We start from the raw sequence: 6,665 nt of genomic DNA, 5'->3' as shown, positions 1-6,665 counted from the left end.
CTGTGGGGGTCTTCTGGGGACCCGGGCTGGTCGGCGGGGCTCGCCGGCGGCGCCCGGGCTCGGAGCAACGTGTGCGCTCGGCCTCGCGCCCACCGCGCCCGCCCAGCCACTCGCTTTGTTTTTCGAGCTCCTGCGTCGGCCACGCTGTGTGAGCTCCGGGGCGCATCCCCGGTCCGCATCCTCCGGAGAGTTGGGGAGCCGCCCGCCGGGTGCGGACTCGCTGCCCGGACGCCGCGAGCGACCGGGTTTTGGTCCTGGCGCTCCTCTCTGCCGCGGCGGGCGAACAGGGGCGAGCAGGCGACAGCCCACCCTGAGGGGTGACCCACTCCCTCCGGCCCTACAAGCCCCGCTAATCTTCCCCCACGCGGATTTGCTCCCAGGCCCTACGCAGGGAACAGGAACCTCTCTGGCGGTCCTATTAGAATTCACCGCCCCTCTGGAATTCCTGGGGACACACTTCTTTGGTCTCTGTTGCAAAGCACTTGCTCGTCTGGCGTTTAAAGTCAAAGCTTTTGGGACAGGCATTTACTTCTACGTAGCTGCCATTAGGCAGTTGAATGAACAGGCGCAAATAGATCAGTCATCATTCAGCAGATTTTAGTGGAAGGTATTTTCCAACCATTCTGTTGCAAAAACTTTAAAGCATACAGCACACTGCAGTTATTTTCGGCTTAATTTTTATTATTGCAGGACTTAATCCTTGTATTTTAAGTTTGCCTGGGTGTTTTGCAGTCTTTAAAGGAAACAACAGAGATCAAACCCTACTAGTAGGGTTTCAAATTGTGAATTTGTTTAAATTTCACTTTTCCAGAACAGTCTTGTAAAAACAAGCTTAGTTTTATGGAAGCAGAGTGACATGGACTCCACAATAGTGGGTCTTTGACTGAATTGGTCTGTGCCTTAATGGTCAGTCACTTTAACTCGGTAAATTTCCACTTTCCGTATGTGCTTGGGCACACAGGAATTTCTGCCGTGCCCCAGTGGACTTTCCCGTTAGTGTTTCCACGCTGTATAGAAATAACCGGTTCAGCTTCTCCACTCTTCTTGCTGGGTGTGAATGAATGGACTGTGGCTCAGGAGTTCCTGGTTCGAAGGCTGAGCTCATAGGTTCTCCGGAAGCTGCTTATTGAACTAAATGGTGGTATTCATAGGACCCATTTATTATGTCCTTTATCTTTTTTTTTTTTTTTCCCTATTCTTCCTCCCCGTCTGCCTCCTCCCTCCTCTTCGTTATTAATTTAAGGAAATGGACAGCAATGATCAAGAATACAGACTCTAGAGTCAGACTGACTGGGTTCAAATCCTGACTGTGCCAGGGAAAGCCTCAGTTTCTTCATCTGTAAAATGGAGATAATAGAATCACACTATTAGTTATTGAAGAATTAATGTGGATGAGGTGTTTAGACCAGTGCCTATCTTTTTCTGGGAGCTCTCAGGTGCAATTTGCTCTCGCACACAAGGAAGTTCCCAGGAACCAAAATGTACGCACCTTCTTTGCAGCTGTGTGATTTGTGGAAGCAATAACAAGCATCAAATAGGACCCAAAATTGGCCAGGCACTTGGGATCTCTGCTTTGGGAGCCACTTCATCACCAGCTAATGAGACTGCCTAATTCACAAAGCAAGGCCTTTCACATCTGCCTAGCGGTTCCCCTGGGCATCCTCCAGGAGGTGTGGCCCAGGGCTTTGGCAGTTCTGGACCCTGGAGACTTAGCCCTCCTGGAAAGTCATCCTCACAAATCCCCACCACACCTGATTTTCTATTTGGCAGGAAACTCAAGAAATCTCCCTGAATTCCTCCTGGATTCTTTGCTCGTGCTACTAAATTGTGAATCTCATCAGTTCTCCTAGAATTTTTCCTAAGACACACATCCAATTTCCTTTTTTTTTTTCTTTTTTTTCTAAAGTAGGCTCCACACCCAACATGGAGCTTGAACTCATGACCCAGGATCAGAAGTCCCATGCTCTAATAAATGAGCCAGCCAGGTGTCCTTCCAATTTCCAATTGTTACAGAGAAATTATTTCACGGAATGATCTCGAAACCAAACGATAAAATAAACTGAGCTATTTGTGGAAAGTCATAACTTTATATTTTAATATTTTTTTCATGAGATGGCATGGGACCTACCTTTTTGATGCTAGTTCTCTTATGAGTACAATACAAAGGGAGCAATACGCACAATTTCTAAGTGCAGAACTGTGAGGAATGGTAAAGAGCCAGACAGGCATGCCTTCTAGTAGACTCCGGAGTCAGACCTGGATTAGAATCTGGCCTCATCAACTCTTGAACAGCCTGACTTTGGGCAAGTTTCCCAACGTCCCTACACCATGAATTCCTCACCTGGCAATTGATTCCCAGCTCACAGGAGTATGAGTTTTACTGAGATAATGTGTATGGTTAGCAGAGTGCCCAGCACACAGTAAGGACTCACTAAGCTGCCCCGCCTCCCCCGCTTCTATTGCCACAGGGCATATCCATTATCATGTGGGTTTTTAAATGTTTCATTTGTATAGCCCTTTCTCTTTTTTTTTTCCAAGCATCTTTGCATGTGGCATTTTATATGTGCACCTATGAGGTCACTGAGGTCGGTGGCATTAGTTTCATTTACATTTCCGAGGGACAGAGAAGTTAAGTAACTTGCCTAAGGCCACACAGCCAATTATGGTGCCTCACCTAAAGCTAGAACCACAGCATCCTGACCCAGGTCCCAGGCATTCTCTGCTTTGCCCACAAGAGTGGAGACCATGTCTTCTCGACCTCATAGCCTCTGCACCTAGCATTCAATCAGTATTTGCTGGTTCAACGGACTCCTGTTAAAGGAGCAGGTTAATTTGTTTTTTAAGGTGAACTAATAAAGCCTATTTCTAGGATAACAGAAGATGTGCCTTATACCAGAAATGGTAGCTGGGATAATCAAATATTTCATTTAAATTCTATTCTACTATATGGTGCTAGTCTTATTTACGTTCACAATATCTTTCCCCCATTATTTCATGCCACCCTAGATTTGGCTGGCATTTAACATTTTAACTTATCCGGATTTTTCAGCTAAGCCTTGTTCTGTACTAAGAACTCCAACCTGTTTTCAGCCGTGAGTTGACAGTGAAGGTAACAAAGTGAATTAGCACTTCTAACAGAACGGGGTTCTAAGTCTCGGTGATGGAGCTCGATCAATCCGCTCATAAGGCTCAGCCTGACTCTGTGGAGACATGCTGCCCCCTGCTGGCCATAAGGACGCCCTCAGCTCTAACTGTCAAACAATAAAAATCTCTTTGTGCTGATTTTAAAAGCCTTGAATTTTTGAAGCCCTATAAAGCTAATAAACCACAATGAACTTCTTTAACTTTTAGTTCTTTTAGTTCTTTTTTCCCCTCTAGAGTCTCTCAAAGAAATTCTCTCAGGTCTTCAGCTCCATCCAAATAAAAAAACAAAATGTAAAGTGAAAGAATTGTGTGCACAGAATTGCATCTGTGCATTTTCAGATGCAAATTGGGTAGCAGGATGCTTACCTCTAAGCATCCGGGGATTTTTTCTTAAGGAAATGGAAAAAAAAAAAGAAAGAAAGAAAGAAGGAAAAAACGAGGCAGCAGCAACTCTTAATCTCCTTGGCCAGAATTTAAATTCAGTGTCTCCGTTGTGTTGGCAAGGGTGTGAGAAATCAGGCCCTAGCATCAATGCTGATGGGATTATGGAAAAGAATTTAACGTTTATCAGTATTAAAAATACATGTCCCCTTAGACCTACCAATTCTGATTTTAGGAATTTGCCTACACATATACTTGCAGATATGCAAAAGGATATATGTTCAAAGATTTGTTGCAGCACTGTTTACAACCACAAAGGATTGGAAATCAACTGATTCTCCAAAGGCTGAGGCCCAGCTAAGAAATGATAGCATATCCTTATCATGAAATAGTATAAGCCATTTAAAAGAGAAAAAGAGTATTACATGTACTACAAAGAAGAATCTCCAAGATAAATTCTTAAGTGAAAATAAGGTACAGAAGAGTATGTACAGTATATTATCTGTGTTTAGAAAAAAAACTAGACAGAAGAAGAACATTTCCATAGAGATAAACAAGAAATTGATAGCTTGCCACCAAGGAAGAGAACTGGTTTCCCAGAGCAGAATATTAAGACCCATTTTTTTGGGGCGCCTGGGTGGCTCAGTGGGTTAAGCCGCTGCCTTCGGCTCAGGTCATGATCTCAGAGTCCTGGGATCGAGTCCCGCGGTTAAGCCGCTGCCTTCGGCTCGGGTCATGATCTCAGAGTCCTGGGATCGAGTCCCGCATCGGGACTGCTCAGCAGGGAGCCTGCTTCCCCCTCTCTCTCTGCCTGCCTCTCTGCCTACTTGTGATTTCTCTCTGTCAAATAAATAAATAAAATCTTTAAAAAAAAAAAAAAGACCCATTTTTTTTCATTACATACTGGTTTGCACTTTTTGGATTTTGTATCATTCTTCATTCTCAAATAGATAAAATCATTTAAATAAATTAACAACCCAGTACATTCTGGGGCCTTCCCTCCTGGACCCCCATAAAACAAGAGAGTAGAAAGCCCACCTTCTCCAGCCCCAGGGTCATGGGTCATGGGGATGTATCCCCCCCCCCCCCGCAGCCTTCCTTCCATCATTCACAGGTTTTTTTTGTTTTTTTTTTTTAACAGAAATTATAGCATTGCCTTGTTTCATCCATCCTATGACAAGGGAGACCCATTCTCGGAGGTCCAGATGACACACTCAAAAAAGCTCCCAGGAAAAACAAAGAAAAAGAACTGAACTGTAGGAAGAATAATGAAAAAAATCCCCTGGCAAAGCTTCAGCTTCCTCATTTTATTCTCCCTGTGGACTGTCCAGTTGGGGAGTCTGAGCAGGAAGAAAAGCTTGGAGTTGGGCCTCACTTTCCCAGAGGAAGGCCTGAATTGGGTGGGCTCATTCCCTTTAAGGGATCGTTTTAGTCAAGGCCTAATTGAGTCATTAAATTCTAGTGTAAATGATTGAAATCTCACTTCCGCCTCACAGAAAAGGATCTCCAGGCCACAAAAGTGCTGTACATTATTTGCCATTCGCCTGTGGCCCCGAAATGGTCCTTTGCGTGGAAATAATGCAGTTGGAAGAGTGGGAACGTATGTGCATTTTTCATGCCCAGATGACTTTGTCTTACTTCCATTTCTCATTGTTTTTCCAGGTTTTTCCACTTTTCTGTTAGGTTTAAAACAAGAGGGTCCCTTATGCACCAAGAGATGACTAAAGTTTTAGGTAGCCAGGATGATTGGATTAAAGCTTTTTATTAACCAAAAGAATGTTGTAACATATAATACAAGGGTACGTTTAATGAAATGTTACACTAAGCCTGAAACAGGGACCACATTTTCAGACTTCGTGAAATCCTTTCTAAATCTGTGAACGCAGTTGCTCAAGATTCCACTCAACGGTATCTAAAGCAGATGCTGCTTACATCTTATCCAATGGAGTCTTTAAGATGTCACTCTAAGGAAGAAGCATTCTGTAATAGTCAGGCATTAAAATAAAGCCAGATGAATTTAATTAGCTAGATTGAAGAGCAATGTCTATTGAGAGCCATACATTTGTATATAGATCTTTGAGTTTAAAAAAAGTTTCTTTCCATTTTTTTCTTTCTTTTTTTTTTTTTTTTTTTTTTTTAAGATTTTATTTTTAAGGGACGCCATTTTAAGGGCTCTGTAGGTTAAGCGCCTTCAGCTCAGGTCATGATCCCAGGGTCCTGGGATTGAGTCCCACATTGGGCTCCTTGCTCAGCAGGGAGCCTGCTTCTCCCCCTGCCTGCCACTCCTCCTGCTTGTTCTCTCTCTCTGACAAAAACTTTAAAAAGCAAAAATGATGGGGTACCTGGGTGGCTCAGTGGGTTTAAGCCTCTGCCTTTGGTTCAGGTCATGATCCGAAAGTCCTGGGATTGAGCCCAGCATCAGGCTCTCTGAAGGAAGGAGGGAACCTGCTTCCCCCCCTCTCTCTCTGCCTGCCTCTCTGCCTACTTGTGATCTCTGTCAAATAAATAAATAAAATATTTTAAAAGATTAATTAATTAATTAATTAAATCCTTTTTAAAAAAGGTTTTATTTTTAAGTAATCTTTACACCCAATGTGGGGCTCAAACATACAACCCCAAGATACAACTCCAGCGGTCTCATGCTCTACTGACTGAGACAGCCAGGTGCCCCTCCTCTCAATATTCTTTTATATATTTTTTTTTAGATTTTAAAAGCAATACATGTCCAGTGTAGAAAAATTTGGAAAATGCAGAAAAATATGAGTATCATATTATACACCTGAAAGTAATGACATTATATGTTAATTACACTTGAATTTAAAAGACTATTAAAATTACCCACAGCTCACAAGTCAGGAGTAACCACTCATAATCAACTTCTTAATTTATTTTTGCTTCTTTATATCTGTATATTTAGAGTTTATTTGTTTTGCTGAATGAGGAGCAAATGTCCATAGAGTTTTCTATCTTGCTTTTTTCATTCAGTAGAAAACAGTGAAAATTTTAACCATAAAATTTGAAATTACATCATAAGATTAACGAAATGATGGGAATGACCTGTGCAGGTGACCAGTCAGATCCAAACCGACACAAGCGCTGGCTTCAATTTGGTGCACCTGGTGGCATCAGCCTGATTCAGA

The sequence above is a fragment of the Neovison vison genome, chromosome 1 (assembly GCF_020171115.1).
Source record: "Neovison vison isolate M4711 chromosome 1, ASM_NN_V1, whole genome shotgun sequence".
Taxonomy (NCBI): Eukaryota; Metazoa; Chordata; class Mammalia; order Carnivora; family Mustelidae; genus Neogale; species Neogale vison.
Note: the sequence above shows the minus strand (reverse complement) of the source record.